Genomic DNA, 22,866 nt, shown 5'->3' on the forward strand with positions numbered 1-22,866 from the left:
TGTTCTTCATTCACCATTAACTCTCTGCTCTTTGCTTTCTTGAATTCTGAATTATTACTCTGTTAGTTGCCAGATGGTGATTTTCTAGTTCCTGCATTCCTTCTGTATTTTATTAATGGGCATTTTGCTATAATGACTTATTATTTATAACAAAATGGATTTGCAGATTCTTATTCAGTCAGAGTAAATCCATTATTGTCATCATGTATTTGTTCAAATTGTCATCCTTAGCCACTGGGTGCCTCTGAAAGCTAGCTTCTCTGTCCACTGGCAAGCCACCATTCTTCTCTGAACACTTCCATACTTTCAGACCTATCTTGTGTGTCTTCCACTTCAGCCTGGAGATAAGCCATTTTCCAAAGATTTCTTTGATGGAAACTGGTATTTAAAAACAGGATGGTACTCTCTCTCTCTCTTTCTGCCTCTCTCTCTCAAAATACACTTTATTTAAAAAGTGGGGGGTGCCTGGGTGGCTCAGTTGTTTAAGCGTCTGACTCTTGATTTTGGCTCAGGTCATGATCTTGCAGGTCATGAGTTCAAGCCCCATGTCGGGTTCTGCACTGGCAGTACAGAGCCAGCTTGGGAATCTCTCTCCCTCTCTCTCTCAAAATAAATGGATAAACTTTAAATAAATCAATAAATAAAAACAGGGTCCCTCTTTACATATTTTTAACTCCTTTCCTGGACAGTAAAAACTCTGACTCCCATTTACCTCAATATATCTTGTTCAAGTCCTCCACCCATGTAACCAATCTCCAATCTTCCTAATCCCCTTCAGGCTGCCGTCTTTCCCTGGGGCCCAACCCCTGCTGGACTGCCTTTGTTCCAGCTTACCTATGGGCTTTAGTATATATGTTATATATATATATATATATATTTTTTTAAAGCTATCTTGCATGTATACATAAAAGTCACATATATTATAGCGTGTGTGTGTGTGTGTGTGTGTGTGTGTGTGTATGAGATTTCCAATATTCCTCCTGGCCCCATTTATTCACAGCCCCCCCCCCCCACTATCAACATCTAAGGGTTTTTTGACAAGAAGAGGAACTCTTTAAAAAAAATTTTTTTTAAATATATTTTAAGTGAAAATTCTAACTCTTTTTAACATAATCTACCTTATGTGGCTTTACAAGTTATGTACTTTCACATAAATACTACTACTGTTCCCAGGCAGCAAAGATGAAACTTAATTGATTCTGTTAATTGATTCTGTTCACACAACTGTTTAAATCGTATGGTGTTTAAAAAAAAAAAAAAACAAAAACTGTCCTCTTACATTAACCTGCTAAGAATGGGAATGAAGATTTACTCACCAGCTAGTATTTGTCAGTCACACCCTGGAACACAGTGATTATACTCCATTTCACAAATGCAGAAAGGGGGCAATTTCAATCATTCTGCAATTCAAGCTACACCAGCCAGTGAGCTCACGTGGCCTGCCCCACAGTTTTAGTCTTAGATTGTACCTGTGGTTATGTACTCATTTCCACTTTTATCCTTCATTTTTCTGCCAGTAGTCATTTCTCACAGGACCAAACTTATCAGAAACAAGATGAATCAACCCTGCAAAACAGGTAATGTCACTGAGTAAGTGTGGGTTCAGAGGGCATTTTGTGTCTACATCTGTTTTAAAGCTTCTGTATTATTTGAAAATGTGTGTCTTTTATATAGCCTCTAGATATTACTGCTGAAGGGTACACTTGTGTCATTTTCAGAAAACATTACTTTTGAGAACAGGTTTTTGCCTCAGGAATTAAAATAAATTCTATTGTGGGGCGCCTGGGTGGCTCAGTCGGTTAAGCGTCCGACTTCAGCTCAGGTCATGATCTCACAGTCTGTGAGTTCGAGCCCCGCGTCGGGCTCTGTGCTGACAGCTCAAAGCCTAGAGCCAGCTTTGGATTCTGTGTCTTTCCTCTCTCTCTGCCCCTCCCATACTCATGCTCTCTCAAAAAATGAATAAATGTTAAAAAAAATTTTTTTTAATTCTATTGTTCTTTGATTCTATTTAAGTGATGTTAATAATTGTGTAAAAGGATGATACTGTCAGGTTAGAGATAATCTAGAAAAATGTTGGTGTATCATGCTTACACAGAAAAGCCAATGAATGTATACATGAACTAATACAGTAATACACTTGTTACAGAATAAAATGCAGGAAATACTGAAGCCACTGGGGAAAACAGTGACTAACAGAAACTTTTGCAAACTATCTTTATGTGTCATGACAATTTTTAGGTTTGTCCTTTATTTTATTTTTTTTAACGTTTATTCATTTTTGATAGAGACAGAGAATGAGTGAGGGAGGTGCAGAGAGAGAGGGAGACACAATCCAAAACAGGCTCCAGGCTCTAAGCTGTCAGCAGAGAGCCTGACTCGGGCTTGAACTCATAAACCACAAGATATGACCAGAGCCGAAATTGGAAGCTTAACTGACTAAGCTACCCCTAGGTTTGTCCATTCTTAATTTTAAGCTGTAAGCAAAAATCTCAGGTTAAAATGACATAAGGGAGGAAAGGATGGGCCTTTTAAAGTAGGTCATTAGGATGGACCTAGAAACCAGAGAGCATGAAACATAACCTAGATCACATCTGGCTCTGCCAATTGCCATTTGACTCTCTGAACCTCCATTTCTGCTTCTATGAAATCAAAGTGACAATGTTATGTGAAGGAGAAGTACCTATGTAAGTGACCAAGAATTGCCAGGTACATTGGATACACAATATATGTTTGTATGAATGAATGAGTGACCCCAAGGGCATAGACTCAAATACTTCTTTGTGGCTAGAAGGGTCTTTAGCAGGGCTTGTGGCCAACCTGAGAGTTCATGCCAAATTCACATCCAAGAAAGGGGTCGAGCTCACCACACTGAAATGGGGGAAAAAAACAACAAAACAAAAAGTACTGCCAAAGCCTTTAAATTTTCAAAAGAAGCTGGAAATCTGGATTTTATCTGTAATTTCCTGGTTTTTAAACATTAGAAACTAATTTAAAATTTGGATTAGGAACTGTAGGCTAACCAAAATTCATATGCTAGATTTGACCTGTGGCTAGCCACTTATTAATCTCTGATTTTGGTCCAGGCTTATAAAACAAAAGAAGGTAGAAAACAGGAGTAGAATCGCCACTTTGGAAAAGTGGGTCTAGGACTTTTGTCTTCAAAGAGCTATGAGATGGTGAGAAAGTGGAGATGCTGATTATAGATGCTAGAAAACTAACCTCTGAAGAGAAAAATCAATGTCTAATTATATGCGCTGATGTGAAATGTTTACCACTAAAGCGTGATTAGCAGGTAGCAAATTCTGCATATGGAGCATTTAAATATACCATTACTGTGATCTAGTTAACTTTGTGAATTTATGTGACAATAGACAGGCATTATCTGTGACTAAAGGACTCCATCCATGACTGAAGCCAGTCTTACCACTTTGTAATTAACCCAGAATCACCATAGCCCAGGCCTCATGGCCCTCCTACTTTGCCAGCCACGTAGAGAGAAACTTGGGCTAACCTGATGATGTAAGAGGCAAAGGCATCATGCACCAAGTTCCTTTTCCCACAGTACTGAAATTCCTGTCAGAGTTTATTTTTGAGATTACTAAATGCTATTTCCCCTTGAAGTTAATTTGCTGAAGGAGATTTCTCAACGTGTATAAAGACATACTGAGGATGAGGGTGTGACTAGGGTGAAAGGGGGAGAAAGAGAAGAGGGAGAAAAAATATGGTATGAGAGATAATGAAAAATCCTTGGCACCAAGTGGCATGACTGCATTTGTATTTTGTAAAGATCACTCTAGTAGCATCTTAAAGAACCAAACCAGTTAGTAGCAGAGGCAAGTACAAAGTCAGAAGATAACTGCAGTGTCCAGATAAGAAATTAAGAAGGGAGAGTGACATCACGGCAGCATAAAAAGGTCCCTATCAAAACTGAATCATGAGGAGGGGAGCCTGGGTGGCTCAGTTGGTTTAGCGTCCCACTTCAGCTCAGGTCACGATCTCATGGTTTGTGAGTTCAAGCCCCGCATCGGGCTTTGTGCTGACAGCTCAGAGCCTGGAACCTGCTTCGGATTCTGTGTCTCCCTCTCTCTCTGCCCCTAACCCACTCTCATTCTGTCTCTGTCTCTCTCAAAAATAAATAAAAACATTTTAAAAAATAAAAAAAAAAAAAACTGAATCATGAGGAAAAAGCAAAAGTGAACAGACTGATAAAAGTAAGGGGACTGAATCAGTAATCAACTCCCCAAAAAGAAAAGCCCAGGACTAGATTTTTGCACAGGTGAATTCTATCAAACATTTAAAGAGTTAATATCCTTCTCAAACTTTTCCCAAAAAATGAAGACAAAGGAAGAGTCCCAAACTCGTTTCATGAGGCCACCATTACCCTGATAACATAGCCCTAAGGACTCTATAAGAAAACTATAGGCCAAAATCCCTGATAAATAGAGATGGAAAAAATCAAAACATTATCAAACCAATTCAACAGCACAGGAAAGGGATCATATACCATGAACAAGAGGAATTAATTCTTGGGATACAAGCACGGTTCAACATCTACAAATCAATAAATGTGATACACCAGATAGATGCAGAAAGCTTTTGACAAAATGACAACATCATTTTATGATACAAATGCTCAATAATTTGGGTACAGAAGGAACATATGTCAACATAATAAAGGCTATATATGACAAGCACACTAACATACTCAACTAAGTTTTCATATCTGTAACTTAAAGTCAATTTATTCAAGGAGATTTCTCAACATTTACATAATATGCTGACAGAATGAGGGTTGTACATAACTTTGTTATGGAGATGAAAAGTAGAAAGCTCTCCCTCCAAGATCAGATCCCTCCCCCCAGAACAATCAGGGGTGCCTTCTCTCACCAATCTTATTCAACAAAGTACTGGAATTTCCTGGCCAGAACAATTAGATAAGAAAAAGAACTGGGGTACCTGGGTGGCTCAGTCGGTTGAGCATCTAACTCTTGATTAGATATAATCAGAGATATATCTTGATTAGATATAATCAGAGATATAATCAAGACAAAATCCCAGGGTTGTGGAACAAGTCCCACATCGGGCTTGGTGCTAAGCATGGAACCTGCTTAATATTCTTTCTTTCTCTCTCACCCTCCCTCCCTCTCTTTCCCTCTGCCCCTCTCCCCTGCTCGCATGCTCTCTCTCTAAAATAATTAATTAATTAATAAGAAAAAGAACTAAAAGGCATCTAAATCAGAAAGGAGGAAGTAAAATGTCTTTGTCTGCAGATGATATCATCTTACATATAGAAAATACCAAAGACTCCACCAAAAACTGTTAGAACTAATAAATTAATTCAGTGAAGCTGCAGGATACAAAAATCAATATATAGAAATATGTTGCATTTCTATTCACTGAGAACAAACCAGCAGAAAGAGAAAAATAAGAAAATCATTCCATTTACAACTGCATCAAAAAGAATAAAATACCTGGGAGTAAATTGGACCAAGGAGGTGAAAGACCTGGACTCTGTCAACTGCAAAACACTAATGAAAGAAATGGACGATGACACAAGTAAATGAAAAGATAAACCGTGCTCCTGCTCTGGAAAAATTAATACTGTTAAGATGTCCATACTATCCAAAGCAGTCTGTAGATTCAAGGCAATCCCTATCAAAATGCCAACAGCCTATTTCACAGAACAAGAACAAAGAATCCTAACCTTTGTCTGAAACCACAAAAGATTCCAGGTAGCCAAAGCAATCCTGAGAAAGAATAACAAAGCTGGAGGTATCACAATCCCAGATTTTAAACTATACTACAAAGCTGTAATAATCAAAACATTATGGTACTGGCCTAAACACAGAAACATCAATGTAAGAGAATAGAGAGCCCAGAAATAGGCCAACACGTATATGGTCAATTAATCTATGACAAACGAAGCAAGGATATACAATGGTGAAAAGACAGTGTCTCCAATAAATGGTGTTAGAAAAACTGGACAGCTACAAGTAAAAAACTAAAACAACCATTTTCTTATACCACTTACTAAAATAAGCTCAAAATGGATTAAAGACCTAAACACAGGAGACAAAACCATGAAAATCTTAAAATAAAACATAGGAAATAAACTCTTAGCCATCATTCTTATCAATATTTTTTGGCTCTCTCTCCTTTGGCAAGGGCAACAAGAGCAAAAATAAACTACAGAGACTACATCAAACAAAAAAAAACCTTTTGCACAGAGAAAGAAGCCATCAACAAAACAATAAGGCAGCCTACTGAATAGGAGAAGATAACTACAAATGATATATCCAATGAGGGGTTAATATCCAAATATATAAAGAACTCATACAACTGAACACTGAAAAGCAAACAATGTGATTAAAAAACTATTCAGAGGACCTGAATAGTTATTTTTCCAAATGACATCTACAGAAAGCCAACATACACATGAAAAGATGCTCAACATCACCAATCATGAGGGAAATGCAAATCAAAACCACAGTGAAGAATCACTTCACACTGATCAGAATGGCTACTATTAAAAAGATAAGAAATGACAAATGTTGGCAAAGACGTGGAGAAAAGAGAACCCTTATGCACTACTGGAGGGAATGCAAAATGGCACAGCCATTATGAAAAACAGTATGGAGGTTCCTCAAAAAATTAAAATTAGAATTACCATATGATCCAGTGATTCCACTCCTCAGTATTTATCCAGAGAAAACAAAAACACTAAATCACAAATATATATGCTTCCCCCTATGTCTACTGCAGCATTATTTTCAAAAGCTAAAATATAGAAACAACCCAAGTGTCCATCAATAGATGAATGGAAATAGAAGATGTGGTGTGTGTGGGGTATGTGTATGTGTATATATACATCCATAATGAAATATTATTCAGCCATAAAAAAATAAAGAATGAAATCTTAACCACTTGTCATAACATGGATAGACGTAGCAGGTACATTATGCTAAGTGAAAAAAGTCAGAGAAAGACAAATACCACATGATTCCACTTATATGTAGAATGTAAAAAACAAAACACGTGAACAAATGGACTCATAAATACAGAGAACCTGTGGTTGCCAGAGGGGAGTGGAACGGCAAGAGAGTGAGAGGGGTGATGAGGAAAAAGCTGAAGGGGACTAAGAGGTACAAACTTCCAGTTATAAAGTAAGTAATGGGATCAAAAGTACAGCATAAGGAATACAGTCAATACCAAAACAGGGGTGCACGGATGGCTCAGTCAGTTAAGCGTCCGACTTCAGCTCAGGTCATAATCTCACCATTTGTGGGTTCGAGCTCCACATCAGGCTCTGTGCTGACAGCTCAGAGCCTGGAGCCTGCTTCAGATTCTGTGTCTCCCTCTCTATCTCTCTCTCTGCCCTTCCCCTGCTCATGCTCTGTCTCTCTCTCTCAAAAATAAATAAACATTTTAAAAAATTAAAAACAAAATAATACCAAAGTAACTGTTTGGTTGACCATTTCATAATATATTTAAATATTGAATCATTACTTAGTACACTTCAAACTAATACAAGATTGCATGTCAACTATACTTCAATTTAAAAAAAGTTTTTAAGTTGCAGATACAAAACTAACAACAAAAGAACAGAAATCAGCTGTTTCTCTACACTAACAATGAAATATCTAAAAAATAAATAAAGAATAAAGAGGGGAGCCTGGGTGGCTCAATCAGTTGGGCTTCCGACTCTTGGTTTCAGCTTGGGTCATGACCTCAGGGTTCATGAGTTCAAGCCCCACATCAGGCTCTGGGCTGATAGCACAGAGCCTGCTTGGGATTCTTTGTCTCTCTCTCTCTCTGCCCCTCCCCCACTTGCTCTCTATCTCTATCAAAATAAATTTTAAGAGCTTAAAAATATTACAAAAAATTTTTAAAAAAGAAAACAATCTCATTTACAAGTGCATCAAAACCAATAAAAGACAAAGGAATAACTGTAACCATGGAGGTGTAAGATCTAGACACTGAAAACTATAAAACTATGATGAAAGAAACTTAATTAAACACAAATGAATCAAAAGATAATCTGTGTTCATAGACTGGAAGAATACTGTCAAAATGTCCATACTACCCAAAGCCATAGAGTCAATGCAATCTCTATCAGAATTCCAGCGATAATTATCACAGAAAAAGAAAAGGCAATTCTAAAATTTGTATGGAACCACTAAAGACACCTAAAAGCCAAAGCAAACCTGACAAAGAAGACAAAGCTAGAGAGTTCCCACTTCCTGATTTCAAACTATACTACAGAGCGATAGTAACCAAAATGGGATGGTACTGGCATGAAAATAGACACATTGACAAATGGAACTAAATGAAGAGTCTAGGCATACACCTCGCATATAGAGGCAACTAATATTTGACAAGGGAGTCAAGAATATTCAGTAAGAGGAAAAAAGTCTCTTCAAAATGGTGCTGGGAAAACCTGGATAACTGTATTCAGAATAATGAAACTGACCCTGATCTTACATTACTCATAAAAATTAACTCAAAATGGATTAAAGACTTAAACATATGACTTAAAAATGTAAAAGTCCTAGAAGAAAACACAGGGATAAAAATTCTTGGCAACAATCTTCTGGATAGGACACCAAAGTGGAAGCAACAAAAGCAAAAATTAGTAAGTGGAATACGAAACTAAAAACTTCTATACAGAAAAAAAAATCAACAAAATGAAAAGTCAACCTACTAAATGGTAGAAAATATTTGCAAATCATGTGTCTCATAAGGGGTTAATACCCCAAATATGCAAAGAACTCACAACTCAGTAGCAAAAACCAATCTGATTAAAAGATGCACAGAGGATCTGAATAGTTTTCTAAAGGTAACATACAAATGGCTAGACATATGAACAGGTGCTCAACATCACTAATCAGGAAAATGCAAATCAAAATCACAATGAGACATCACCTCAGGGAATGTAAAATGGGGCAGCCACTATGGAAAACAGTATGAAGTTTCCTCAAAAAAATAGAAACAAAACTTCCACATGATCCATCAATTCCACTGCTGGGTATTTATCCAAAGGAAATGAAATCAGTTTCTCAACAAGATATCTGCATCCCTATGTTCACTGCAGCATTATTTTCAGTAGCCAAGACATGAAAAAAACCTAACCGTCCATCGAATGGATGAATGGTTAAAGATGCGTGTGTGTCAGTGTGTGTGTGTGCATAAATATTATTCAGCTGTAAAAAAGAAAGAAATCCTACCCTTTTTAACAACATGGATGGACCTTGAAGATGTTAAGCTACGTGAAATAATTACATCAGAAATAGACAAAGACCGCATGATCCACAAATATGTAGAACTTAAAAAAAAAAGAAAAAAAAAAACCTAGATACAGAGAACAGATTGGTGGTTGCCAGTTTTCAGGGTAGGGGGGTTAGTAGGAGGTCAAAATGGGTAAAGATGGTTAAAGGGTACAAACTTCCAGCTGTAAGTCCTAGGGACGTACAGTAATGAGCACAACATGGTGACAGCTATATTGTATATTCAAGAGAGTATCTTACAAATTATCATCACAAGAAAAAAATTATACCCATGTAGTGATGGATGTTGACTTATTGTGGTGATCATTTTGCAAAATACACATATATCATTGTTGTACCTGTAAAACTAATACAGTACTGTATGTCATTAAAAAAAAAAAAACTTATGTAGGAGTAAAAGCAAAGCGAAGTAGTCTAGATGCTTAAGAGGTTCTTTTCATGGTCTGACCTCTGCTTTACTCCATCACCTTCTAAACTATCACCTTCTCATGACCAAGATACCTTCCCTGCTATTGCTATTTCCCAACATATGATATGGTCTCTCTTGTCATCACACTCTTCTACCCCTGCCCCTCTCTTCACTTGATTCACTCCAACTTGTCCTTCAAGACTTACTCTTAATTCCTCTAAAGGTCACCCCTACCCATGCTGAGTCAGATGATTCTCTTCTGTAATGCTTTGGCATCCCTAACTTAACTTTTTGGTCCTCTCACTACTTGCCTATACTCTTTGAATTACCTTTCTTCTGTATGAGACTGTGAGTTTTGCAGCTGTAAGAACAGTATCTTATTTCTGTGCCTTCACTGACTAATACAGAGACTGAAACAGACTCAGGTTTGTTGAACTAAATGGCAAGGAGAAATTATTGACTAAAAAAATACAGTTGATTTCTAACTTAATTAAAATATTTATAGCTGAATGGGGCACCTGGGTGGCACAGTCGGTTAAGCATCTGATACTTGATCTTGGTTCAGGTCATGATCTCACAGTTAGTAAGTTGGAGCCCCATTATCAGGCTCTGCCCTGATGGTGTGGAGCCTACTTGGGATTCTATCTCCTTCCCTCTGCCCCTACCCTGCTTATGCATGCGCTCTCTTCTCTCTCTCTCTCTCTCTCATAATAAATAAACTTAAATTTTTTAAAATATATTTATAGTTTAACGAGACCAGTTTTCTGACTGTATATTCCTGGTGGGATATATTCAAGAACAAAGGAAAGCAAATACATATTTGGTTTCAGTAGTGATGTTGTAATTCTCAAAGCATTTTGCATTTTATAGGATACAGTGAATAAGAAATATTGGGGCACCTGGGTGACTCGGTTAAGTGTCCCGCTTCGGCTCAGGTCATGATCTCACGGTTTCTGAGTTCAAGACCCGCATCGGGCTCTGTGCTGACAGCTCGGGGCCTGGAGCCTGATTCAGATTCTGTGTCTCCCTCTCTCTCTGCCCCTCCCCTGTTCACGCTCTGTCTCTCTCTGTCTCTCAATAATAAATAAATGTTAAAAAAAAAAAAAAAGAAATATATTGATGCCACCAAGGAAGAGGGTTTTCAGTGTGAGAGAAGGAAGATACAAATATGAATGGAGGAGGTGGGGAAAAATCAAATGTTAGTAAATTTCAACTGGATATGAACGCATGGTTTTTAAAATACAGTTTTTAGTAACACCGAGCACACCTAGCTTCTCAATCTTTGTTTCTAAGGCTGAAAACCTAAATGAAAAACAAAACAAAACAGGGATCCTCATATAAACAGCTACTTTCAGATCTGGCACAATAAAATAAGAAGTGAGCCTAGTATATAAGCCTAATGGGACATGTCAAAAGGATGCAGCTCAGGTGACAGGGTGGCTCAGTCAGTTAAGCATCTTACTCTTGATTTCAGCTCAGGTCATGATCTCACAGTTCATGATACTGAGTCCAGCTTTGGGTTCTGAGATGACAGCACAGAGCCTGCTTGGGATTCTCTCTCTCTCCCTCTCTCTGCTCCTCCCCCACTCGTGCTCTCTCCCCAAATAAATAAGTAAACTTTTTTTTTTTTTTAAAGGATGCAACTTATAGGAATGCAAGCTGGTGCAGCCACTCTGGAAAACAGTAGGGAGGTTACTCAAAAAACTAAAAACAGAACTACCCTACAACCCAGAAATTGCACTACTAGGTATTTATCCAAGGGATACAGGTATGCTGTTTCGAAGGGACACATGCACCCCCATGTTTATAGCATCACTATCAACAATAGCCAAAGTATGGAAAGGGCCCAACTGTCCATCAATGGATGAATGGATAAAGAAGATGTGGTGTATATATACGATGGAGTATTACTCAGCAATCAAAAAGAATGAAGTCCTGCCATTTGCAACTACATGGATGGAACTGGAGGGTATTATGCTAAGTGAAATTAGTCAGTCAGAGAAAGACAAATATCATATGAATTTACTCATATGAGGACTTCAAGAGACAAAACACATGAACACAAGGGAAGGGAAACAAAAATAATATAAAAACAGGGAGGAGGACAGAACATAAGAGACTCTTAAATATGGAGAACAAACAGAGGGTTACTGGAAGCCGTGTGGGAGGCGGGATGGGCTAAAAGGGTAAGGGCACTAAAGAATCTACTCCTGAAATCATTGTTGCACTATATGCTAATTTTGATGTAAATTTAGAAAAATTACATTAAAAAGATAAAATAAATAATAAAATAAAACAAAACAAAACAAAATAAAATAAATTAATTAAATAAAGGATGCAGCTTAACAGGGCTCCTACAGAATAAATTTGGGGCAATTTGATCAGTAAGTGGGATAACGACGTTATCATGCTGAATAAAAAAAGACCCATGAATCCACAGTGATTACAAGAGGGCAGAGAATGAGAAAAGGAAAGCTGTTTTTTACAAACGAATATCAGCTAATAAACTAATAAATATAGAAATGGGGATCAATTAAAACACATCATTTTGGGACACCTGGGTGGTTCAGTTGGTTGAGGGTCCAACTTGAGCTCAGGTCATGATCTCACAATTCATGAGTTCAAGCCCTGCGTCAGGCTCTGTGCTGGCATCTCAGAACCTGAAGCTGCTTCAGATTCTGTGTCTCCCTCTTTCTCTGCCCCTCCCCCACTCATGCTCTCTCCCTCTCTCTCAAAAATCAGTAAACATTAAAAAAAAATTAAAAACACATCACTTCATGAACCCCAGTGTAATAACAGACCAGGCAAAAAATCCTCATTGATGCTGAAACCACTGTGAAATGTTGGGGAAAAGGATACTCTCATGGTCACAGAGCATCACTCTAGAAATTACTCATAAATACAAAGGGAAACCATTATCTTCCAGTGAAGGTCTGTTGTCATTTTTAAAAAAGTGATCACATGTAGTATCAACAATACTAGGACAGCCTGAAATGATGTCCCTCCTGATGTGATGCAATAAGAAGCACACATTATATATAATATACATCATAAATATCCCTCTCACCAAATGGTGAACATAAAACAGTTATGTAAGACAGCAGGTTTGATCTCTTCGTAAAAGTTTTAGGTCATGAAAAACAAAAGCAGGGGTAGACTAAATTAGACCAGATTAAAACAGACTAAAAGCAATACGTAAACTATGATCCAATTTAAAAAACAAATAACAAAAGAAAAAATAGCTAGCAAAGTCATTTTTGAGATGAGAGAAATTTGAGTATGGACTATATAGTCATGATACTGAATTAATGTTCATTTTAAAAGACAGGATATTGGGATTACTTAGAAAAATGTTGTTCTTGTAAAGTCGATATGGAGAATTAGTGTTCAAATGGAAAGGAAAAAAAAAGAGAAAGGGAGGCAATATTGCAAAATATTAACAATTGGTGAAACTACAAAAAAGATAGATGGCTGTTCATTGTACTTTTCCACATATTAGAAATTTTCAAATATAAGTTGGTAAAATATTTCTAAATTTGTATATTTTTTGGTTTGGCTTCATTTCTTTTTTATATTTTACCTTGATTTCCTTCTTTTGCAGTTCGTTCCAGCCTTTCAATGGCAATTCAGCCCACACTAATTGACCAACAGTGTTAAGAATTATTTAAGCAATTATATAATTTCCAGAAGAGGGCAGCAAAGTAAAAATTTTCTTTAATAAAGGGTGATCTTGGTGTTAACTTTACCAATTATTTGAACATTTGCCTCTAGGTCACCTCTCTCTCATGAATAAAGCAGTTGTGTCAGTGTTCCTCTGAGAAAATTAAAAAGCTCAAAAGGCAATCACTGAGACTTCTATTTTTTCAATCTAAAATCTAGACTCAATGTTTATTGTCTGACAGGACATTCCTATTTTCCCATTCTGACAGACAGCTACAACCAAGGAGAAGGTGTATCAAGACACTTGGTAACTTCTTTGCTGATCTCCTGTTCTGAAGACCACCCAGCTCCTAGCTGGCCATTCAAGCTCCCACCCATCCATCCACCATCTATTTACCCACCGATCTAGTTTCCTAAACTACTTCTACATGCTAACGCTCTGAACCTTCAATGACCACCAACCACCTAATTCCTCAAACCTCAACATTTCCAATGATCTTAGTCTGCCTAAAAACTTTACTTCCTACCATTCCTAATGCAATTGTTTGCTGTACTCAGATCACTGTAGTCTTGCTCTGTGAACCCATTGTGTTCAATCCCATCTCTGTACCTTTGCTCATGCCAGTGGTTCTCAAACTTCTTGAACTCATAGTTTTGTCTGAGAAGTGGTTGAGAACCAATATTCAAAGCTGCCACAACCAACTGTGTACTACACAATTCAATGGGGCATCATTCACACTACAGTCCTAAAAGAGTTGTGTATTTATTACAATTACTTTCCACTAGATGGCAGTAAAGTGGCTGAAGGAAGAAGTGGCTTTTGCTTAAAAAAAAAAAAGTGGCTTTTGCTAATCCACACAAAGACTAGCAGAGATCATTTTTTTCTTCTGCTTTTAATGAAATATTTTAGGTCCTATGGCACAAAATAACTTCGAAATATTCTGCGTCTAATTTTATCAATATGCCATACACTACTGTAATTCATAGAATGGGCATTAACTCCAATGAAATGTCCTTCCTCAAAATTTTGCATCACAGTTTGTAGTTCTAACACTCGATTCTAAAACATTTTTGTCTTCAGACTCTATTACACTTTTGAAAATTACCAAGAGTCCCCAAGGAGCTTTCGTTTATATGGGATATATCCATTGATATTTCCTGTATCACATGAAAACTGATGTTTTAAAATATTTACTTATTAATTAAAAATAAAAATTCAAAATCTATTACATCTTAATGTGGATGACATACCTTTATAAAAAACAGTTAATCCATTTCCCCCATAAGTAGTGAGAAGAATGACATTTTTTCTATTTTTGCAAAGGTATTTTCTTTCTGGCTTAATAAAAGAACGGGATTCTTGAGACAGGGGAAGCTAGCAGAGTAGGGGGGACCTAAGCTCACCTCTCCTCACGAACAAATCTAGATAACTATCAAATGATCCTAAATACCCCAGAAATCAACCTGAAGACTGGCAAAACAAACTCCACAACTAAAGGGAGAGGCCATATCGAAGAAGACAGCAAGTACCGAGACAGGTCTGGGAGAGAAATACATTGTGGCCACTGCAGTGAGGAGGGAGCTGTGGCCACAGAGAAAAGCAAGAGACAAACACAGAGGGGAAAACAAATCCCCAGAGCAATTGGCTAGGAAAGCAAGAGGGCCCAAATTGCTTGAGTTCTTGCACCCAGTTGTGCTTAAAGCCTACAGTTTTAAAGGTCAGCTTGGCTCTGGGAGAGCTTGGAGGATATCGGGCTACTCTTGAAGAAAAGGCAGGTCAAATACTCTGTAGACTTAGGACATGGAAACAGTTATCTGAAAAGAACCTGGGGCACACATGGTGAGGTTACCAGTTGCTCATCTCAGAGCATGTCACAGAGAGGGAGTATTCACAGAGAGTCCCCTTCTGGAAGAAAAGAACTCACAGGCACCATTTCCCACCCTGTCCCTCACCATAAGCACGGGACCACCTGTAGGAACCAGCACAGACACTTGCTACCTAACTTGCTTACACCAAGGCCCACACCCCCACACTCTGGTGGAGGTGTCCTTTCCTGTCACGCTTGCCTCAGTACCAACAGGGCAGGCCCTTCCCAGACCAGCCCAAACCCATGCTCACACCTCATCTCCTGACATGGGAGTTCGGGGGACCCTTGGTTCTGGCAGCAGTGGCACAGTGGTGACAGGTCTCACATCACAAGCAGACCAGAAGACACCTAGGTAAAACTCACCACATCCAGGCCAAGGACGAAACACTGCCCACAACAAAGAGAGCCTCTGCAGACTACTGGCCTGAGAGATAAAGCAGCCAGGACACAACAGCAAAGCAAGCACACGCTGCATACAATGGAGATAGTCTAGAAACCACCAGGCCCGGGGAATAGGTGATACTATACTTAGGCACCTCCTCTTCATAAAACCATTACTCTCAAGAACAAGAGGTATAGCTGACTTTCCTAGCATACAGAAGCAGGCACAAAGACTTAGACAAAATGAGAAGAGAGAGGAATTTCTTTTTTGGGGGGCAGGGGGAGAGGGCGAAAGTAAGCAAGGGGCAGAGAAAGAGAGGGAATCCCAGGAAAAGCAGAGAGAGAGAGAGAGAGAGAGAGAGAGAGAGAGAGAGACAGACAGAGACAGAGACAGAGAGAGAGAGACAGAGAGAGAGAGAAGTGGGGCTTGCCAGAACCAGGGCTCGTGTTCACCTGAAGCAGGGCTTGTGCTCACCCAATGTGAGACTCGAACTCACAAACGGTGAGATCATGACCTGAGCTGAAATCTGATGTTCAATGATTGAGCCACTCCAGGCACCAGAAGAATTTCACCTAAATCAAAGAACAAGACAAGGCCATGGCCAGGGATCTAAGCGAAACAGATATAAGTACACACCTGATGGAGAATTTAAAGCAATGATCATAAGAATACTCACTTGACTTGGGGCGCCTGGGTGGCGCAGTCAGTTAAGCGTCCGACTTCAGCCAGGTCACGATCTCGCGCTCCGTGAGTTCGAGCCCCGCATCAGGCTCTGGGCTGATGGCTCAGAGCCTGGAGCCTGTTTCTGATTCTGTGTCTCCCTCTCTCTCTGCCCCTCCCCCGTTCATGCTCTGTCTCTCTCTGTCCCAAAAATAAATAAAAAACGTTGAAAAAAAAAAAAAAGAATACTCACTTGACTTGAGAAAAGAGTGGAGGACACCAGCGAGACCATTAACATACAGATATGGAATAACATAGTACAGATAAAGGGCTCAATAAAAAAGAGAAACATGCTTGACAGAATAAACAGCAGGCTGGAAGAAGCAGAGAAACAAATTAGTGACCTAAAAGACACAGTAATTAAAGTAATCAAGCTGAACAAAAGAAAGAGGTAGAATTATGCAAAACAAGAATTCACTTACGGAACTCAGTGACTCCATCAAACAGAGCAGCACTCATATTACAGGAGAAGAAGAGAAAAGAAGAAGAAAGGGAAAAGAGGGCAGAGAATTTATTTGAAGAAATAATAGCTGAAAAATTCCCTAACCTGGGGAAGGAAATTGACATCCAGATCCAGATGACACCGAGAACTCCCAAAAATTACAAAAGCAGATGCACACCAAGACATATTGTAATAAAAATGGCAAAATATAGTGATAAAAATATTATACTATAAAAACAATGAAAACACTAATTTGAAAGGATATATGCACCCCTATGTTTATTGCAGCATTATTTACAATAGCCAAATTATGGAAGGAGCCCAAGTGTCCATCGATAGAACAATGGATAAAGAAGTTATATATATGCAATGGAAGATTATCAGCCATTAAAAAAGAATGAAATCTTGCCATTTACAACAACGTGGATGGAGCTACAGAGTATTATGCTAAGCAAAATAAGTCCATCAAAGAAAGACAAATCCCATATGATTTCACTCATGTGTAATTTAAAAAACGAAACAGATGAATGTGGGGTGGGGAGAAGAGAGAGAGGCAAAGATTCTGTTTAAGAATCATAAAACAGATTCTTAACTATAGACAACAAACTGAGGGTTGCTGGAGGGGAGGTAGGTGGGGGTATGGGTCAAATGGATGATAGGTATTAAGTAGGGCACTTGTGATGAGCACTGGGAAGTGGTGAATCACTAAATTCTATGCCTGAAACTAATATTACACTATAAGGTAACTAGATGGAATTTCAATAAAAAAATTGAGTGTTTTGGTAAATTGGGTTGGTTGACGCTTAGCTATTTCAGTGGTGACGCCACTTCATTCTTTCTGATACTCTTACCTCTGGAGATCTTCATATTTCTCTAAGTTCTTCCATCTAAATACATAAGCCTGTATCTCCCTCTTTTTTTTCTCTCTACCCTCTATTCAGCAACATGAGTGTGGATCCAGCTCAGCCCCAATGCCCACTTTGCCCCAAAGCACCCAATTCTAGGGACTCTTCTCCAATGCATGAGGTTTATGGGCCTGAAGGAAATTATGCATCCTTGGAAATGTCATCTGCTGAGACCCCACACACAGAGACTATCGCTCCTCTTCCTTCCTCCATGGATCTGCTTGTTCAGTACAGGCCCAATACTTCCACCAGTCCCAGAGTAAAAGTACTACGCACTTCTACAGAGAAGATCACAGGGAAGAAGGAAGATACAGCTCAGGGCAACAAACAGAAGATCAGAGCCATCTTATCTCAAACCCAGCTGTATGTACTCAATGAGAGATTTCAGACACAGAAATACCTCAGTCTCTAGCAGATGCAAGAACTTTCCAACATTCTGAACCTTAGCTATAAGCAGTTTAAGACCTGGTTCCAAAACCAGAGAATGAAATGTAAGAGATGGCAGAAAAACAACTGGCCAAAGAATAACAACAGGGTGACTCAGCTCTCCAGAATACCCAGACTTCTATTCCTATCACCAGGGATACCTGATGAACTTCCGGAAACCCTCCAATATGGAGCAACTATTACTGGAACAGTCAGACCTGGTATCCCCAAGCCTGCAACAGCCAGACCTGGAACAATCAGCTCCACAACTGTGGAGAGGAATCCCTGCAGCCCAGATCCAGTTCCAGCAAAATTCTGTCAGCAATTTGGAGTCCATCTTAGAAACTGCTGGAGAGGGGCAGCTGGGTGGCTCAGTAGGTTAAGCATCCAATTTCAGCTCAGGTCATGATCTCACAGTTCATGGGTTGGAGCCTTGTGTCGGGTTCTGTGCGGACAGCTCGGAGCCTGGAGCCTGCTTCGGATTCTGTGTCTCCCTCTCTCTCTGCTCCTCCCCCACTCACACTCTGTCTCTCCCTCTCAAAAATAAATAAACATTAAGACAGACAGAAAGACAAAAACTAACTGCTAGGGAAAGCCATAGTGTAATACAGCAAACCACTAAGTATTTTAGTACTCAGGAAACAACAGATTTATTCCCAAATTACTCTGAACATACAGCCTAAAGATGTGTGACGATGAATATATCAATCTCAATGTGGGTGGTGGCTGTATTACTTCTCCTAGGATTTGTCTTTTACGGTCTGTATCTCTTCCTTGATATTGTTTTTCATTATGCTTATTCTGTCAATCAAGGGAGTATGGTTGCAGTCTAATCAAAGAGGATTCCGTAGCTTTGGCTGCTATAGACAACATGCTAAAAGATGTTTCTGGCTATATATAACTAGATACAATACTAAATTGGACATCTTTCGGCTCCAGAATTCAACCTCAAGAATGGGAAATAAAAATACAAAGACATGTGATGAAGGATTATTTGTATTTTCTGAGATTGTGAGGCTTGTTAACAACTTCAACTGTTATGGTGATGGGTTAAGTTATAATGTGCATCACTGATTTACTCTGCCCCCTGTGCTGGTTTAATTACAACTCCTAACTTGTTCATTATTCATTTGTAGAAAGCTGAGGGCCAGCTTGGCTGGTGGTTTATAGGTTTAAGTACAAATAAATACCCACTTTATCTTTAAAATACATACACACATACATAGAAACAAAAAGAACAGAAGGTCTCAAATCATTGATGTAAGGTTCTACTAATCAAGCTGGAAAAAGAAGAGTAAAACCAAAGTAAGTAGAATGTATAATAGAGAACAGAAATTAATAAAATGGAAAATAGACAAACAAAAGAGAACATTAAGACAAAAGCTGTTTCTTTGGAGAAAAAAACCCGAGTTACAAAGATGAAGAAAAAGGAAAAAAAAAATCACCAAAATCAGGAATCAAAGTGGGGTTCTCACTACAGATCATATATAAGACTATATTTATGAACAACTTTATGTCAAAAGTTTGACAGCATAAATAAACAAATTTCACGAAGAACCTTTTATCAAACTTGAAACAAAATGAAACAGAAATTTTCAAGAGTGCTTCATCTTTCAAGGAAATTGAATTCAGGAGGAGGGATCAAGATGGCAAAGTAAGAAGATCCTGAGCTCACTTCCTCCCATGGACATACCAAAATCTACAACTATGTAAAGAACAACTATCTTTGAAAACAAACTGAAGACTACCAGAACATGTCATACACAACTAAGGAAAAAAAGAAAAAGCCACATTAATATGGGTGGGAGGGGGTGAAGACATTATCTAATTAGTACCCACACCTCCTGCACAATGATCCCCTGCAGAAGGGTATCAAACATACAGGCCCTCCAAGAGAAACAAGGAGTCCAAGCCCCACATCTGGATCCCCAGTTAAGAGACTGGGAGCTAGAGAGCATTATGCTAAGCACGGGAAAGATGAGTGCCCATAATATCTGGCTTTGAAAACCAGTGGACTTATGTGTGGGAGACCCAGAAGGCAATAGGAAACGTATGTTCCATGCTTTAGGGCAGGTGCATAACCTCAATCATCCCAAGTTCCAGAGCAGAGGCAGCAGTTGGAAAAGCACCTGGGTGCTGAAAAGAGATTCACTGACCAATTTCAGGACATGTGCCAGAGGGGCAGGGATCTGTTAGAACATTTTCCAAAGATGGGTGTGTTACCAGACACCTTTTTCTTCTTCTTTTTTTTTTTTTTTTTTTTTTTTTTCATTTCCCTTCTACCTAGCTGTTCCAGCCTGGCAGGAGCCATTTCTGACACTCTACCTACTATGGTAACACCAATCACCTGGCCCCAGCCTTTCTCTGCAGATTGTACCAGCCCAGCCCAGCACCCCTCCAAAGCAGCTCCCACCCTGCCACACCTGGGGGTGGAGGCAGCTGTACTGGAGCCCTGGCCTCCCACTACTCCCATCCCCAGCAAGCAACCTCCACCCCAGGGGAAAAGAGCCAAATACTAGGGCACCTGCAATAGTCACACCTGGAGGTCACAGCCAGCCACAGTGGAAGCCTATTCCACCCACACACATGGCCACAGCTGCTGCAGCAGGACTTCACAGCCAGCTGCACAAGGAGCCAACTCTGACACAAGCATGCCCATAGTGGTTATGGCCTGTACTCTCAGCCAGACAGACCAAGGACCATCCCCACTCACCAGGACATCCAGAGCCGACATGGGAAGCCCTCACAAAAAGCTGCACAACTGCCCTGCACACCAGGGAGTTCACACCAAGTGCAACCCAGCTATAAAAGAAGGGTACGTGCAGCCCACACAGGAGAGCCCTCTAAGGCACCTGGCTCAAGAATGAGGAGGTGGGAGAGGGGTTGCACAACTGAGCCTGACAGGACACTTTCTGCATAAAGCCAATCTTTCAAAACTGAAAGATATAATTGATTTACCTAATACACAGAAACAAACACAAACAGGCACAAGAAAGAGACAGAGGAATATGCTCAAGACAAGAGAACAAGACAAAACCTCAGAAAAAGAACTAAAGAAAAGAGAGAGAAGCAATATACCTGATAAAGGTTCAAATTAATTTTCATAAGATGTTCACCAAACTCGGGAGAATGCATGAACACACTGAGAACTTCAACAAAGACAAACAACATATAAAAAGAATCAATCAGAGCCTAAGAAAAACTGAAATGAAAAAACACACTAGAAGAAAATACCAGTGGATGAGATGATGCACAAGAATGGATCAGAAACCTGGATGACAGAATAGTGGAAACTACCCAACTGGAACAGCAAAAGGAAAAAATAATCAAACACAATGAGGATAGCTTAAGGGACCTCTGGGGCAACATTCTCAGCAACAACATGTGGGAAGCAGAGAAACATTTGCATAATGGGTACCAGAAGAAGAGAGACATAAAGGGGTCGAAGACCTATCTGAAGAAATATTGACAGAAATTTCCCTGACGTGGTGAAGGAAACAGATATCCCATTCCAGGAAGCATAGAGTCCCAAACAAGATGAACCTAAAGAGACCCACACCAAGACACATAATAATCAGTGTCAACAGTTAAAGGCAAAATCTTTAAAGTAGCAACAGAAAAGCAACTAGTTATGTATAAGGGGACCCTCAAAAAACTATCAGCTGATTTTTCAGATTTCACAGGCCAGAAGGAAGCAGTACAATATATTCAAGGTGTTGAAAGGAAAACATTTAAAACAAGAATATTCTACCTGACAAAGTTATCACTCAGAATTGAACAATAGATCAGACCTTCTCAGATAAGCAAAAGCTAATGGAGTTCATTAACATCAAACCAGCCTTACAAGAAACCTTTCGGAAACTTCTTTACATGAAAAAAGAAAAGGCCATAACTAGAAATAAGAAAATTGTGAAAAAAAATAAAATGCAACTGGTAAAGGTAAACACATAGTAAAGATAAATAATCAACCAGAGTGAGTTATGAAGACTGACAGACAAAAGTAGTAAAATCATCTAGACCCACAATAATTAAAGGATACACAACATATTAATATGTAAAATATAATAACAACATAAAATGTGGTAAGGGTGGTTAAACTATGGTGCTTTTAACTTGAACTTAAATGACCATCAACTTAAAACAGAATGAACCTCATGTTATATATAAACCACAAAACTAAATCCTATAAATAACAGATACACAAAAAAGGAATACAAACATAACACAAAGGAAAGTCACCAAATCACAAAGAGAGCAAGAGAAGGAACAGAGAAGAACAGCAAAAACAGAAAACAACTGACAAAACAGCAGTAAGTACCTATCTATCAATAACTACATTAAATTAAATGAACCAAATGCTCCAAAGAAAAGGCACAAGGTGTGTAAATGGGTAAAAAAAAAAAAAAAAAAGAAACATAAAAAACAAGACCCATCTATAAGCTGCCTACACGAGACTCACTTCAGATATAAAGACATACACAGACTGAAAGTGAAGAGATGGAAAAAGATAGCCCATGCAAATAGAAGTAAAAAGAAAGCTGGAGTAATACTTATATCAGACAAAAACACAGTAACACACAGACTGTAACTGAAGACAAAGAATGGCATTACAAAAGATAAAAGGATCAACGAAACCAAAGAATATAACACCTATAAACATCTATGCACCCAACACAGGGGCACCTAACATATAAAGCAATATTAACAGACATAAAGGTGAGAATTGACAGTAAATGAAATAATAGCAGTGACATTGGTGGATAGATCATC

The 22,866-nt window shown here is 38.8% G+C and overlaps 1 long non-coding RNA gene and 1 pseudogene across 3 annotated transcripts in view; one reads left to right on the forward strand and one right to left on the reverse strand.

The window, feature by feature from the left end:
* LOC109501450 overlaps positions 1-22,866 on the reverse strand; it is a 72,121-nt gene that overhangs the window by 46,679 nt on the left and 2,576 nt on the right. For all 3 annotated transcript variants that reach the window (XR_002159505.2, XR_002159506.3, XR_002159507.3), the window contains exon 2: positions 1,470-1,566. This is a non-coding gene — a long non-coding RNA (uncharacterized LOC109501450). The remainder of the gene's footprint in view (positions 1-1,469; positions 1,567-22,866) is intronic.
* On the forward strand, positions 17,711-18,789 carry LOC101090587 (annotated as a pseudogene).

The sequence above is a fragment of the Felis catus genome, chromosome A1, assembly GCF_018350175.1.
Source record: "Felis catus isolate Fca126 chromosome A1, F.catus_Fca126_mat1.0, whole genome shotgun sequence".
In the NCBI taxonomy this organism is placed as follows: domain Eukaryota; kingdom Metazoa; phylum Chordata; class Mammalia; order Carnivora; family Felidae; genus Felis; species Felis catus.